At 36.5% G+C, this 15,668-nt stretch overlaps 1 pseudogene; it reads left to right on the top strand.

Annotated features, from left to right (window-relative positions):
* LOC103148106 (neprilysin-like) overlaps positions 1 to 4,530 on the top strand; it is a 73,736-nt pseudogene extending 69,206 nt beyond the window's left edge.
* Positions 4,531 to 15,668: the final 11,138 nt, after the last annotated feature.

Below are 15,668 nucleotides of genomic sequence, written 5' to 3'. Positions count from 1 at the left end.
TAGAAAACAGTAAGACCCGTATGAATGATAGTAATAGTTCCTTAAAGTGTGTGGCTACATTTTGATGCATAAATTATTATAGTTAAATATGTATGAGCAGCATCATTTTGTTTGTCAAAAAGCATGAAAAGTAAAACAAAAAATGTCAGTTACTAGAGTATGTACTCTAGTAACTGACAACAGTTAGAGAATTCCACCATAGGATTACATTGTAACCCTGAAAACGATCAAAAATCTGCATAAAACTTAAATTGGAACTGTGGAAAAGCCGTAAGAGTTGTCTAAAAGCTGAGACATTTGAATATAGTTTAAAGTCTTGTGACTTGATTTAAAGTTGAATGGAGTCTCTAGGTTGAAGTAGGCAGAAGTAGCAGGCTGTGAAAAAGCAGAAGATTTTAGCAGAATTTTGTAGAATTTCATTGTATTTCAATGGGCCTGAAATTTGCACAAAAGCACAAATATTTCAAAAAGTACAATTTAGCAAAAAGATATAGCACAAATCTCCAGAAAAAGCAGAATGTTTTGATATACGAATTAGCACAATTGGTTAAAGTTAGCAGAAGTAGTTAAAGACCAAAAAATGTAAACAGGAACTTAAGTGAGAATGCAGTGATGCATTCTCACTGATTAGAGATGCAAAGAGAAATTGCTTTATCATTACCTTATTTTCTGTTTGGTCAGCCCTGACCAGTGACTGGTCTGGCGCATCATCAAAAATTCAATTTTCCTCCCATTCATATAGGCACAACCAGGTTGCAATGTCAACATAGTCTGGAAACAAATATTAAAATGAAATGTTTCTACATTAATGAACAGTCAGTTTGTGAGGGTAACCTCTTTGGCATTAATTAGTTCTTTAACATTTTAGTGATTACGTAACAAGCTTTACCTGTGTTTAAATTGAGACTGAAAAAGGTCAAGAGAGCAAGACTACAAGCAGAAAGAAATCCAGCTGAACCAAACCCAGAAATTAGAATTTGGCCACAAAATTCTGATTAGGTTTATACTCTGAAAAAGAGTGTGCACATATTTTTCACTCTAAAATGCAGCTCTGAATAGGCAAGATGTTCACTGTAACAGTTTGCTTCGTAATGCAGGAATTCAATATGTGTAAAATGTATACAATTTTGTCTTGTAGGCATACAAGGACTTTGTGAAGCAGCATGGAGAGGAGCCCACACTGCCTGGGATTGACCTCTCACATGATCAACTCTTCTTTCTTAATTTTGCTCAGGTAATCAGTTGAACCAAAAAAAAGGGGAAAAAAATCGGAATTAAGATTTAATAAAGTTCAGAAATGTTTTTTAATAATTATTGCTGACGTAATTAATTCTGAGTAGCTCAATAGTTACTTGGAGGGTCTTTACTGTAAGTGAATTATGATCTGATTTAATTTGTAAAACAATTTGCCTTAATTTGAAAAAAAAATATAGCAGGTGTATAATAACACACTGAGCATTTTAGTAAAAATCCTACCTTTTTCATTTCAGTACATTTAGAGAGTGCAGAAAAATGCTAAACTAGGATGTTTTTTTTTACTTTTTTTCTTTTACAAAATTCCTTTTTTTTTTTTAGAAAAATGTCATCAGTTCAGCAAAAAGAAAAAAAAGTAATACTCTGTACCAAAAATGAGCTTTAACAAAACACAGAGGATCACTATTCATTTAATAAGTGATTCCAACTATAAGAGAAACTTTAACAAAATTGATAATGGTATTGATCACAAAAATCCACCTGAGAAATAAAATGCTAATAATGATCAATGCTACTAATAGGGCACAATGTACAAAGTAGAAAATTGTGTGAGAAACTGAATAGGCCACTGTTTTACAAGGTGTCATGTCTGGTTGTTGCACAACATATTCTAACGAATAAAAATGTAAGTAAAACGCATACAATAAAACATTAAGGCAAGGCAAATAAATCCGCAAAATCAGCTCACAGGTGTTTTAAAGGGATAATGCACAATGCTCTGTGGATCATACAAAACACCTAATCAATAAAACTAAATAATTTTAAAAGAAATTAGAATATAACAGTAGTAATACTCTTTTTTTCTATTTTTCTTATCCGTTTTAATTGTTTTAGTCTTTCTACACTTTGAGGATGGTATGAACAACAATTAGATCCATTTTCAATCTATTTCAACATTGATCAGTTAATGCTGTCATTCACAAAATGTCTTCAGTTATCACCGTAAAATCTCTAAAGAATAATTTTACAGCCAACAGGGTCATGATGAGTTACTGGAAATATTTCATCCCTTTTGAAAATGCTTCAACAATCACCTACAGAAATTTTATCTTCACATTTATTTCAATAAAATCCATATGTAAATGTTGAAATCCTTTGAAGTTGAGTAAACTATAGGTTAAATTGAATTACTCCACAACTTTAAGTTTAATATTTTCTGTCATTAAAAACTAATGAATTTTATTTTGTCTGAAATTATAAATTATTCTCACAAAATCTTCTAAATGCTTTATTTCACTACATTTTTATCATTAGTTATGCTTCTGCACAAAAGTTGAAAATTGTCAGTAATAACATGAAAATTATTTTCCTAAAATGTTTGTAAAATATGCTGTAAGTGTAGCACACTGTGGAGTCCCTCTACTAGGTTTATCAATTGTATATCTTCATGTCTTTACAAAAGCCCCAAAAACTGATTGGTGGTTAATAGGGAAGGAAGTTAGTCGTTGTACACTTTTAGAAAGCAATAAGTGACAAAAGCTATGTATGCATCGATATCTACTGTACCTGTTAGCAATGGGAGGAGGCGGAGCTTTTTTTTTTTTCCTTGACAAACTGTCTCATACTATGCGGTTACGACATTGACAGTTTCAACAAATGTGCAACATAAAAAAAATGCATGTTTTTACAAAAGTTACACACTGCAGCTTTACAGTTGGAGTAAGGATTAGAAAGTTAATGCAACTGGAGCACTGACAGCCACATATGTGAAGTTCAGCTTTCCACTACTCTCAGTAAGGAGCTTGGTAAGTGAGGTAATACCATTTCCAAAGCTCAGTGCTATTGACAACTGAAACTAAAGAAACACGACATGCCTCTGCAATTAAAGAAAATGTAAGAATTAGCTTTTTTTTTTTTTTTTGCAAAAATTATATGCAATAGTTCAGTAAATTAGTGGGATACCTTATGTATCTATAAGTGAATATGTTTGCTGAAGCTCTGTACTTGTCTGATACTTTACATCCTGTATAACTCTTTAAGATTTGGTGTGGATCACATCGACCAGAGCAAGCCGTCAATTCCATTAAAGTAGACGTGCACAGTCCAGGGATGTTCAGGTAATAACACGAAGTGCATAAATCAGCACTTCATGACTTAAAAGTACAGCTTAAAAAGGAGGAACCCTCTGACACACAAAGTCCACTTGCTAACACCGGTCTCCTTTGTATACTCTAGAGTACTGGGCTCCCTTCAGAACTTCCCAGAGTTTGCCAAAGCATTCAACTGCAACAAAAGCAGCAACATGGTCTCTGACAACATTTGTCGTGTTTGGTGACCTAAAGACCTCTGGGATGGGCATTTTTGTTCCCCATTTCTGCCGGTACGATACCTCTCCTGTATAACTGCTGGAGCTCCATGGAGGGCTGCAGTGAGATGGAAGCTTCCCTTTGTTCTTTGCTGGATGGACCACAGCTGGCGAACAGGCAGTGCAGCATGCACTTCATCCAAGATGGCAGCAGACAATAACCCTCATGGGCAGAAGCACTGTCTCTCAAACTTTAATACTGTTGTAATAAATCAACTCTTTCAATCTCCTGCTCACTGAATACAATCACTCCTTCTGTTTTTTTAATCTTTTATTCTGTTTTTTGCTTTCACGTTTGCTTTCCATTTGAGCCTGCCAGTGTTTGTTTTGTGGGTGAATATGCGAGTGTGTTTCAGTCAAAATGCTTTACAAGTAGTAGGCAATAGAGTGGCGGACAGAAAAATGTGCTCAACCCACTCACGCATTAATACGCCGCCTACCCACTCACATACATGCAACAGGGCCGAACCACTGTATCGTATGTGGGACTCAGCTGGAACTCTCATAAACCTCGGCTGTTTTCAGCCTCTGTCTTGTCTGCAGATTTTCTCTAGTTTTCCCATCATGAACCATTTTAGTTTGAGTAAATTATCACACATAATTTATTTTTGTCTAATGGAAAAATATTTAATCATGATACCTGATTGCAAAGCTCTGTAATGCACAAAAAGTCGATGGCTGCTGACCAGGGTCTTTTGTTTTATAATAGAATAATTAACCGAAACTGCATTTCTTTTCTTTCTATATAACAACTGAGATGACAATCTACTTATTCCAGACTTTTTTTCATGAATTGTACTGAGCCTCCTCTGTTTTTGTGCGAATGTTGTCTATGCTTTGTACCCATGTCAATTATCACTGCCTGCTGTTGGCCAAACTAATTGGTATGCCTTATGATTGTTACCACAAGTGTGCATTTATGAAAACAAAGAATCTGAATATATATTAAAGAATAGTTTAACTTTGTACATTGCTTGTTGTCTTTTTAAGAAGTAAAAAAAAAAAACGAAAACAAAAACTCTGCACAACTCTAGCCTGGCTGTTGGTGAGAACACTTTTGGCAGCTCGCCACCAAAAGGTAAAAATATTAACTGTACCACTGAAATTCAGCTGACCTATGCTTTCTAAAATTCTAATTTTCATTGCAATAACAAAGCTTGATGTGAACATATTGCACATAAGATGTCACGTTAGCTACACTAGGCTAGGTTAGCAAGCTATAAAAAAATTACAAGACAAAATTTTGTTTTGGCAGGTGTGTTTTTAAGATTTGGGAACTGAGCTCACAACATCCTGTCAGTTCATACAGCTAAACTTCCTGCCTTCAGCTGATTGAATGGGTTACTTGCTCAACACAGCAGCATAAACTATGGAGTCCCATGTTGGTACAATGGTCAAACATTGGTCATCTTTTCAAAGTTGATTTACAAATTAAACCTTTTCCCACACTTGTGAAAATTAACATATGTCAACATTTTTATCTGTAGATTGTATGGTGGGTGGATTTCATCTTTCCAGGTTTTCTGGCTTCATCTCCTTGGTTCAAATGTAACTGAATTTGTAATTCTGGGTCCCTAAATGTGGGAAAACAGCCTTTTTATACATCATGAAAAAATGATTCACCGCGATCAACCACTCCACCAGCGTGTCTGTCATGTCTACTCTTTACCGTCTTGGTTTCCTTTGTTCAAGCTTTTGCTTTCTCTGCTGCTGTTTCTTCGGGTTACCCTCATTTCTCTCTTTTTGTAGGATGACAGATATACCTCAGTTGCCTGTATTTAGATACTTTATTATAACAAAAATCTTATTGAGCATTTTTTTTTCTTTTAAAATAAATCTTTAAATAACATGCCAAATCTGTATGTAACTTGTCTTATGTGGTTATTTGTTGTTTTTTTTTTGTTTTTTTTTTCAAAACTTAAAAAAATCTATTGTTTTAAAGTGAATTATTTAACCTTCTACCTGTTGCAGAGGATTATCAGCTAATGAGGCTGTTTCATACAACCAGCACTCTGCCAAATTAAGTTAAACGTAGCAAGAGAGTAACAAACCGAGGCATCTCTTATGAATTGTATATTGTTCTCAAAGAGTTATTAAAGCAATTAAGTTAGTTTTAAAATAAATGCTTACCCCTAATCAGTGGTAAAAACTTTCCATATCTTTCTATATCTGCTTGCACCCCAGGCAGATGGAGATTTCCGGTATCCTTATGAATAAATTTGGACTTAACTGTTTTATATTTAAGATTTAGTCATGGAGCCAGACATTTAACACATGGCAAGTGTGTACATGTTTGAGATATTTGGGTGAAAGTGCAGATGAAATGAATAATCAATAGGATTATGATTTCTTGAGGAATGGAAGGAGGTCAGAGCTAAGGAACGATCGTGAATGTTTAAATGGGTGATGTGTATTTTCCAGTCATAGTGCCAATTTGTAGCACAATGAAGTAGCTATGTTACATTCAGCTGTGATAATAATGCTGTTTATATCAAAATCTGACTTAGTAATTTAGAGTCTAGAAAGTCTCTACAAGAAGCTCCCGCTCTTTCTGATATTCCGTCCCCAGCACAGCATCACAACAATGCTCCTCCATTATGGCTTTTCCAACCATTCTGACAGAAGTGGTTCCTATCATGAGCTCAGCAGGTGTTTACTAATTGTTCCTCCTGCTAGTCTAGTGAAGCTGAGTGGGGACAGAGAACAGGAGAGGGGAACTTTGTGTGGCAGAAGCTCGGTTGTACTGCAGCTCCAAGGAGGGGCTTTGTGGAAATAGGCGGGGCTTTGTGGGAGTTCACTTTGAGCCCCACCCCCTAAAACTGCTGTCATGGATGATTCAAGGATTCCTCAAAAACACATGAAAGTGTTTTTTTGAAGGAACAATTAAGGTTTACATAATACTCCCCCCCCTCCCCCTTAAGATGTAGTATGGGCATAACAAGCGGTAAAACTGGAAATGCAACTAAACCACAAAGCTAAGTGTAGAGAATCTGAAGTCAAAAAAGGGCCAATTCAACAGCTTATTTCTCGGATACTCATGTTAAATAATTTCTAACAGCAATAGAAACCCCTGTGGTGAAGACAACTCTCTTGAATTCAAACAAAGCATGAGAATGCAGAAATGGATGGTAAATTCACTGTCTTTGTTTTTTGTTTTATTTGCTTGCAGCAGATCAGACAGGAAATGGGTGGAGAAGGAAGAGGACAGACGTGGAGCCTCCGTGTATGAGGCGGCCACTCCATTTCTACACCACGCAGTTTTGTCTTTTATAAAACTGCAGATTCACTGGAATGTTAATGAAAAACTGCCTCGAGTTCATAGATAATCATCCAAAAAAGGCAAGAAAATTCTGCTGAGCTGCTGCTGCAGAGAAAATACCCCGTTGCTATTAGAGGGGACCTGAAGGAATTCAGATCCTCTGAAACGAATGGATGTGTTGAATGTGACGTCTTCACGGTATAGGTAGATTAACACGGCACATTTGAAACATGTTGGATGGGAGACCCAACACATTTCATTTGCAGAATCTACTGCATGAATCTCTGAGGAAAATTTCAGACACATCATTGAATCTAGATAAGGTACAATTAAGTCAAGTGAAGGCAAAAGGGAGTCTAATTACTTACAATTAAGGAGTGCCTAACAAGGTGAGTAAAATTTGTCAAAAAAAAAAATAGTAAAACCAATATGAAATAAATCCACAGAAGGTTGTTTTTTTTTTTTTAAAGTAGTTTTTGAGATGCTTCACACGATCTAACCTTTAGTCCGCGCATCATGCGTCGTAAACAAACGTCCCCCTTTTGCTCCTGCTGGTTGACAGCACTTTGGCAGAAAACTGAAAATTCACACCACCCACCAGCCTCGTGCTTTCACCCTCCCTGTCGTTAGTAGCTACGCTAGTTACCCTCGCAGCTAACATTACAACACCTCAGCATGTTCCTGGGAGGCTCGACCGAGTGTTTTGCACTTTGAATGTTACAAACTGCTGAGGTCTCATTCCAGAGTAACGGACCAGAGAGGTCATTTAAACCTAATGGCAACAGGAAACCTGTTTTGAAATTTACTATTTAAAAAACAAAAGGGGGAGAAAAAAAAGTACTTAAAACCAAAAAGCCTGATGGCAATGCTCTAAATCACTCGTGCCAGACTTTTGTCTTGTTTTTCCTCACATAACATAGTTTTTCTCTCTTTTCTTGCCCCGTAGTCATAAAACCACTCCGCTGGGATGTTGCCCTTTGGGTGACCCTAACAGTGGGTCCAGTGGTATGTGTGTGTTTGGTTATACGAGTGTGGTGGAAGTAAAGGGTGAACGACACAGAGCCACTGGAATGTCTGTGTGTGTGTGCGTGCGTGTGTGTGGCAATACTTGGGGTGGCGTGTTGGGACCACAGACGGTCATTGGTCGAGACTGAAGTTTGTGGAAAAGGAGCGCAGAATACTATCTTGCACGTGTGTTCAGGCTCGCCACACTCCTGAAAAGAACACGCTCTCCGCCGCACATGCGAAAGTGCCCAACGGCACGAACGAGTGATGTGCTGGGATCATGAGTCAACAGAAATTCAAATAGGCAAAAGACAGGTGGGCATTGTGCACCGGTTGATTTGAAATGGGCTCTGACTGTGAAGTGCACTCCACTGCGCTCGCACTGATAATCAGCCATTATGATTTTAAAGAGGCTTTTAAAGCTTTTTTTCCCCCCTACCAAAAAAAGTCTTAATTGACTACTCTTGAAATCACAAAGCCTTCTAGGAACAAGGTCAAACAAACAAACAGAAATAAATGGATTTTGTGACAAAAGAAAATTGGGGCTTTTGAGTTAATTGGCAAAGAATCAGAACAAAAAAAGACTCTCTACCAGGTCAGGTTACTTGGGAGTAATCTAAGTACTCCAGGTGTGTAACTAGGTATTTTGAACTGTAATAACAAACAGGTTGTGAAAGTGCAAAAATGAAAATGATCTTTATATAACAAGGTGTTATATATCATCAATGTAAAACAGTGACCTCATGTGGTTGTTCAAAGTACCAGGATTTATAGGTTGATGTAATGCGAGGGGCCAGTTTTTGTTCCAATGAGTTTTCGGAAACACCAAGTAGAATGCAAGCTATTTTACCAGATTTTTACCATCACTTTCAGCAGATTAGATTATCATGCAATCTGAGTTTTTTCCTGAACTTGTGGCCAAGAGTATGAGTTTTGATGTTCAAACTGCAGCAAAATCCTTTAACTCTGGTAGTTCAAGTGGCGTTTTAGTAAACCATCATAATGGTGAATTATATATGTTTTCATATAATGCAGGCCTGATGTAGATTTGTGTGTATATGGAACAAATAGATGTAGGATTTATCATTATCCTCTGCCTTTTCAACCAAGTCAATGCTGGTGTTAATTTATTATTTATCAGTTTATTGTAATTGTTGTCAGGGGTTTTTAACCTCTGGTGTTGTACTACTTCTTTTTAAACGTTTCTAATTTATAGCTGAACCTCATGAAATCCAGTTTCAGCGAAGGTAAATATGTGCTAGAATGGAACACGTTAAACTAATGTTTGTTTTCAGTGTTTTCTTTTTTTCAAAGAGTTTAGCTTGCATCAATATACATCCATATCTGCCTTTCATCTCAAGGATTTGAGTATGCCACAGCAAACAGAAATGCACTGGACACTCATCGTCCACATGAGCCTATTTATTTAGGCCTTTTGATGCTCCATTTAAGGTACTCTTCCATTCTACACATATGCAATTTGTGACAACCATTTCCTAGCCAATGGCATGACTATGGACAGTTATTTGACAGCCATTTTATCAGAACTGGCAAAACTCAAAGTAATTGATTTTCCGACACTGCTCCAGGGTTTAGGGTAGAACCATTCAACAAGCACAATGTCAGCCTGCGTCTGTCGTTCCAAAACCAGATTTGGAAAATTACTCCTGTTCAAACACCCAACTATGTTAAATTTATGTGAACCAAAACTGATCGTGTTGAACACAGGAACCAACAAGGACCAAGCCTATAATAACTGCAATTCCATCTAGATGGTTAAATCTGAGCATGATGTTTTTTTTGTTTTTCCAAACTGAACATTGATTGCAAACATGATTCAAAACTGGAGTAGAAATGGATTTAAGTCGGCTAACGTTCTGCTCCCCTTACCTAAACTCGATTTAAAATTTTCAGTCCTTGCTTTGAATTAAGGCGTTAGAATTATACCGCGGCCTCATTGGTGGTTTCAAAAGATGTGTAGTTTTCTGAAACCTGCTAAGAATTTATTTAAGTGTGAGTCAAGGTACGAGTACTATAACCAGTGTATCTATTTTTTTTATCTCTCAATGTACTTTTCATAGCACTGATAATTCTATATCCCAGGCACATCATCTGCTGGTTGCTCCTCGTGTTCTAAGAGTAAGAACTAAGAAGCGTAGAGTCTTTCAGTCTTTGGCTCCAAAGCTGTTAAATCTTTTGCCTCTGTATAGTTTCATTTTTGCTGACTCTGTGAACTCTTTTATTTTTTTTCCACCCAGTTAAAAGTGTTTTTTTTTTCTTTCAGTTTTTCTCATGTCATTGCTTTACTGTCAGTTTCTTTATTTGGTTTATTAACTTGTGTTGCACAGGGCTTTGTGTGGATACAAGTATGATACAAATAAAATAAAGTAATGCATAGAATGCGATTCAATTACTGTGGTTGTATCCTTTCTAAATAATAATAATAATAATAATAATAATAATAATAAACAACGACTGTGCAAATGTGGCAGTAATCACACAATCCAAAATAAAAACATAAATAGGACTAATGTAGGGTTGATACAAATTCCCACCACCAAATACCAAAAATATTCCTTAATTAAGGTGTAGCGATGCCAAAATAAGGTTAGTAGCTGGTTCTTTAGGGAATTTATATCTTAATGAGCGTGTGATAGTGTAATTGTGGAATTGCTGTGAATTAAAGTCAATGCGCAGCACTTCCCATAACCTGTTCAGACAGATTTTAGGATTTGTTGGGTGTTTTTTGCTTACATGTTTATGAGTGTGCAGACTGCTGTTGCGTGTATATTCATTAATTCTGTCCCAGTGCTGTGGTACAGAAAGTTTCCATTTCAACCTCATTAGTCTGTCAGACGGAGTTGTTTATCTTTCTTTTTTTTTTTTTTAATCTGTTGCACATGTTGAGCAAAACACCAAAATGCACCAGGTTATTTAGCCGGGCCAGGATTATGTATAATGCTTTTGTCTCTTGCATGCTGAGAAATGGATGTGGCACAACCTGCAGCACCAACCAGACAATGTAATTTCCTGTTATTAAATGCAGGCTTCTCTGCGTGGTCTGGAGCCGACAGTGCTTCCATTACAGGATTAGAGAATTTGCCGCCACGTCGATTTATGAACCTGATATGTCAGGACATAATTGAATAATTACATCGGTTCTAGCTAAAAGTACAAGTTTTAAAAATCCTGTGTATTTCAGTTCACAAATTGATATGTATATTTATACATACATACATACATAACTTTGTGCCAGTTTTGTGTTCAACATATAACAGGAAAACAAAAGAAAAATATCAATATTGATCATGATCATAAAGGGCATTTGTGTTTCTGAAACTAAATTATATGTAATACTACTAATGATAATACTATCCATTTTATTTCTATAGCACTTTTCTAAGTACTCAAATACACTTTAGAGCACTACAAAAATATAGAATCAAACAATGCAACATTACACATAAAAACACACAAAAAAGGGTAAATTGAAACATTAAAAGCTTCTTTTAAGCAGGTGTTTTCTTTCTTAATGGTGGGGAGATATTGGTCCACAGTTCTGCTTCACTAAGGATTTTCATGTCAGATATACTAAACTGAAAAGATTCTGCACATTTCCAATTTAAATTGTGCATGAAAACGAAACTGTTTTGATGCAAAAATCACAAACACGGTAAAAACACAAGTAATGACATGTGACTCAATGAAAACGTAATACATAATTTTGGCCTAAGACCAAAAAGGAGGTTTCAGACGAAGATTTCTCCTTTTTCTTTAAAAGAAATTTAAACTGTCCCAAAGAAATCAAAGTGCATTACTGCAGATGCTGTTGTGGAGGATTCCCCCTTGACAGAACCAACTAAGGAAATAAATATATATTCTTTTCCAATTTCTCATCGTACTAATGGAGGAAAGATAGTTCTGAGAAGGAACGCCGTATCAGGTATGAGGATAATTACCACCGCTTGAGCCTACAGATTGATAGTCATGGCCAGTTCACCTGAGAAAATAAATTACAGTGGTGAGTGAAAGATTTATACCGTTAGGAACCTTAATGCTCCACAACAAATGCAGACAAGTGGTTAAGTGCATTCAACAACATCACAGTAATTTAGGAGGCAGGAAGGTCATTAAAACAGGATGTTTCCTCAAACTGAAAGAAAAGCTCCATCTCTAAAGAAAAACAAAAAACAAAATGTTTGATCTTCAGCTTCTTACAACATTTATATGCGACTTAAATGAAAGCTCGTTGTCTTGACATTCTTTATTGGTGCCTGTCGTTTCAATGGAAGGAAGAACTTGTGGAGCTGCTTGGGGGTGTCAGAGATCGTTCATTCTCTTTTCTTCACTTGTAACGATTATACAAAGTTCTTGTGTTAGTGGTAAGTACCAAATGTGTTCCTTTAAACAATCAGCTCCCCACCACTCCTAAACTTAAATGCCTGCTGACTCAAATTTACTCTGCAAACAAGTACACAGAGAATCATTTTTTTTAATGATAGCTTATCTTTGTAAAGCATCCAAAACTGCTACTTGAAAGCAGGCGGTAGTTTCCTGATAACTTCAACTAGTATATTTTAGAGGGGGAAAAACATGAAAATCACTATTTTCTTGGAAATGTGCACATCTTTTTGTGCTTCTTCTCTATTTCTGCTCTACTTGTTCCTGGTTTTGTCATCTTGAATCAAGGACTGACTTCATCTTCAATCACTTTCACAAAAGCTAAACAATGCATATTTTAATTTTTAGATTTAGTGATTTACTCTGGCAGGACTTTTCATCACCTAACTGTGGGAGGTCCAAAGGGTGTGCGGGAGATTTAAGTCCCCATAACGCGAGTAATTCATCTGCGCACTGACACCAGAGTTTATTCATGTTCTTCTAGGGGTCTTAAATTATAAACAGGATATACTTGAACTCCAAAGACCTTTGCAAGCTTAAATAAAGGACTCTAAATGTACAAGAGTGAAATCTCAACAATTTTAATTTTGTATATTTTATGTACAGTATGTATTTAAGTGTTGTTTTTTTTCCAGTTAATCATATTTATTCAGTTCACTCTGAAAAAACAAAAAACAAAAAACAAAAAAAAACAAAACACCTGGCTGAATGGAAAGAAAATCATACATATGTTAATTTGGTTAACTTAAAATAGGATTGACAAATATTAACCACAGTTTTCTTTGAACTGAAATACCGATATCAATAGACTTTGCCAAGGACTGATTGTGATTTATTGCTCAGTTTCCTACTTGCATTCCAAAATGAATGAAAGCATGTATGTATAGTACTAAATGGTTTGCAAATCACAGTGATGATCTTTTCTCTCTTCTGCCCCCCCCCTCCCCCCCCACGGAGGAAAACTATTCTCATGACAAATTAAATTCCAACCATATACTTTTTCCCGCAGAGAGAGAGAGAGAGAGAGAGAGAGAGAGAGAGAGAAAGAGAAAATCAGAATCCATTAGTGAAACCACTGCACAAAATCTGAACGCACCATCCAGTTTTAAGTGTTTTTTCTTAGCAGCTCTCTGTAGTGACATGTTGAGGAGGCGGCTAGTAAAAAAAAATGTTTTTAATTTCGGTCAGATATATGTTAGAAATGCATTGAAAAGAGGTGACAGGAAATGCAAAGTAGGAATAAAATGATTAATAAAAAGATTAATAATAATAATTTGCTCCTGGGGGAATCATGTATTCCATAGAAATTGAAGTTTCTCAAAACAACTATATCTGTGGAAAATGTTTAGATCAGATGCACAGAACTGCATTAAGAATGAATATTTGGATATTTTTGCTGTACTGAATTAGTGCACTGCAAAAATGGTTGGCACCAGAGGTGAGGACTCAAGTCACAGGACTTGGACTCGAGTCAGACTCGAGTCATTAAAATCAAGACTTGAGACGTGACTTGAAAAAATGCTCAAAGACTCGGACTTGACTTTGACTTTCACACCATTGACTTGGGACTTGACTTGAAGCTGTTTACTTTTAAAAGACTTGATATTTCACTCAAGTCAAACATTTAAAACACATTATTTATAAATTGGCCCCATTAATTAATTTCACTCATTACGTATTAACAGGCGCAGATCGTCCCTCTGTTTTTCCACACTCCGTATATATGTGTGCGTAGCTGCAGCACAACCAATCAAATTAACAGGATTTAAAAATAAGAGGAGAAAAGAGAGACAAAAAATGCTCAAAGCAGATATACTCCTGTGAGTAATTTATTTTGGGTACATCAATCATGAAATATCTAACTAAAAACGGAGTGAAACATGCAAAACCTGCAAGATCAGGATCTCAGATAGAGATACAACTTCTAACTGTTCGGCATTTGAAGTTGCACAAAGAGGTAAGCGGCACTTTTCTTTTACTATGAGACAACTGACTGGCTAACTCGTGTTAGCAACTCTGGGTTACGTTGGTGATACCGCTTAAATTTCACTTGTAAGCTATGTTTAGTCTTAGGCCTGTCGCGATAAACGATAAATCAATTAATCACACGATAAATTAAACCCTGCCTTTTTTATTTCTGTTGACGACACTGAATGAAAAAAGGCTCAACTCCAGTGCTCTCCACTGACCCTCCCTTCCTATTTCCTTAGTGTAATGTCCAGCGCACATTACACAAGTTGTCGGCTGACTGTCAGCCCATTTTCAATACCTGAGAGAAACATTAGCCGACAGAAATCCTAGGTATAACGGTTCAATCGGGTCGTCTTGCCATGTGGTGTCCAGCCACATGGGCACAAAATAATGTGCCCATGTGGGGAAGGGGCACATGTAAGGGGAAAATACAAGCCAAGTTAACTAATTTTAAAATCGGGCATTAATTAATGCTTTACTAGAATCCACCTGTGATACATGTGGCTAGAGTCAGCGTAAAGTCCTGACTGAATGAAAATCATTATAACCTATTTATGTCACGTTAACGAAGAACAGCTGAAAAGTTACCGGGTTTATCAACTGCGGTAGCAATTTGACTCCAACTCCTCTCTGTCATTTATATATTCTTTCTCGAAATGTTGAATAAATATTAATGTTGTTTCCACATATCATCTCCAATGCCCGCTGGACTTCGGGTTGCGCCGTGTCAGCTGTTTGGGTTGGTTTGGGATTCCCCTCGTAATTTCCCCTCAGAAAGCACGGAGGAGAATCCGCGCATTCTGATTGGCTACCTGTCACATTCAGCGTTAAGCTCGGGTAAAACCCTGATTTAGAACGGAGCGGCCACGACGATTTACCGTAACACACCACACACTGCAGGATGATCGGTTACAATATCATCAGCGACAATCTTGGATCGCCCAACATTCTAAGATTATCGTAAGGGGAAAATAGGGGCAAAAAATCGTGTAGTGTGAACTATTGCGTCAGGATGTGCCCATCTTCTCTATTTAAATCTAGTGCTTACTGAAGGCCAATATAGTATACAGACTTCATAATCTGCACTCTTTTGGTTGAATGCAGTATTTATTTCCACTTTGGCTTTATGTTGTTTAGTTTTTATTCAAGTACGTTTTTTATTAATGGAGACTGAGAATCATTTTATTTTTGGTTTTGGTTGTTTTGTTAATTTAGTTTATTAGTTCCAGTGTTATGTGTTCTTTTGAAAATAAAGTGTATATCTATAGCAGGAAATCACATGCATTATTAGTCATTTCCATTAAATCAGTGTCAACTGGTCTTGAAACAATATTATCGTTTATTGCAATAATTTTTTAGACAATTAATCGCTCAGCAAAATTTGTTATCGTGACAGGCCTAGTCATGCTGTATAAATCCGGTGCTTCAAACGTATCCACATCAGAAAGCAGATTCTGTACCTGAACTCGGGGA

The sequence above is a fragment of the Poecilia formosa genome, unplaced genomic scaffold (assembly GCF_000485575.1).
Source record: "Poecilia formosa unplaced genomic scaffold, Poecilia_formosa-5.1.2 Scaffold197, whole genome shotgun sequence".
In the NCBI taxonomy this organism is placed as follows: Eukaryota; Metazoa; Chordata; class Actinopteri; order Cyprinodontiformes; family Poeciliidae; genus Poecilia; species Poecilia formosa.
Note: the sequence above shows the minus strand (reverse complement) of the source record. Positions and strands in the feature narration are given on the sequence as shown.